This window comes from Chrysochloris asiatica, unplaced genomic scaffold, assembly GCF_000296735.1.
Source record: "Chrysochloris asiatica unplaced genomic scaffold, ChrAsi1.0 scaffold00219, whole genome shotgun sequence".
NCBI lineage: Eukaryota > Metazoa > Chordata > Mammalia > Afrosoricida > Chrysochloridae > Chrysochloris > Chrysochloris asiatica.
The window spans coordinates 2,156,139-2,157,544 of record NW_006408737.1 but is presented as its reverse complement, the minus strand read 5'-3'; positions in this window follow the sequence as shown (position 1 = coordinate 2,157,544).

Below are 1,406 nucleotides of genomic sequence, written 5' to 3'. Positions count from 1 at the left end.
ATAAGGCGTGAGGTGAAGATCTTGTTTCAGTCTTTTGCATATCGCTTTCCATTTCTGCCAGCACCATCTGTTGAAGAGACTATCACTTCCCCATGCGATATATTTAGGTATTTTGTCAAAAATCAGTTGGCTGTAAGTAAATGGGTTAATTTCTGGATTCTCGATTCTGCTCCATTGATCTATGTATCTTTCGTTGTACCAGTACCAAGCTGTTTTGACCACTGTAGCCGTGTAGTAAATTTTGAAGACAGAGAGTGAGAGGCCTCCAACCTTATTCTTAAGCTGTGCTTTGCTTATTCTGGGTCTCTTTCCTTTCCATATAAAGTTTGTAATTGTTTTTTTTTTTTGTAATTGTTTTTTCCATCTCTTTGAAGAATGTTTTTGGAATCTGGATTGGGATTGCATGATCTATGTAAATTGCTTTGGGTAGTATTGACATTTTCACAATGTTAAGTCTTCCTATTCAGGAGGATGGTACATTCTTCCATTTTGGTAATTCTCTTTTGGTTTCTTGTAGTCGTGTTTTGTAGTTTACTTTGTATAAGTTCTTTATTTCTCTGGTTACATTTATTCCTAGATATTTCATCCTTTGGGTGGCTATTGTAAATGGTATTTCTTTCCTAATGTCCTTTCAATGCAGTTGTTTTTGGTATAGAGGAATCCAACTGATTTTTGTATGTTGATCTTATATCCTACCATTTTGCTGAATCTTCCTATGAGGTCTAGTAGCTCTTTTACTGAGTCCTTGGGGTTTTCTATGTATAGGATCATATCATGTGCAAACAGAGAGAGTTTTACTTCCTCTTTGCCAATTTGGATGCCTTTAATTTCCCTGTCTTGCAAGATGTATAGCTCTTGCTAAGACTTCCAGTACAATATTGAATAGGAGTGGTGGCAAAGGGCACACTTGTCTGGTTCCTGTTCACAAAGGGAAGGCTTTCAGTTTCTCTCCATTTAGAGTAATGTAGGCTGTTGGTTTTGTATATATGCTCTTAATTATGTTGAGGAATTTACCTTCCATTCCTACTTTGTTGAGTGTTTTTATCAGAAATGGATGTTGGATTTTGTCGAATGCCTTTTCTGAATCAATTGATATGATCATGTGGTTCTTTTCTTTTTTCTTATTTATATGGTGGATAATGTTGATCATTTTTCTAATGTTGAACCATCCTTGCATCCCTGATATGAATCCCACGTGATCATGATGTATTATCTTTTTGATGTGTTTCTGGGTTCTGTTGGCTAGGATTTTGTTGAGAATGTTTGCATCTATGTTCATGACGGATATTGGTCTTTAATTTTCTTAGTGACGTCCTTCCCTGGTTTTGGTATGAGGGTTTTGCTTGCTTCATAAAATGTATTAGGAAGTTTTCCATCCTCCTCTGTCTTTTGGAATAATTTGAGTC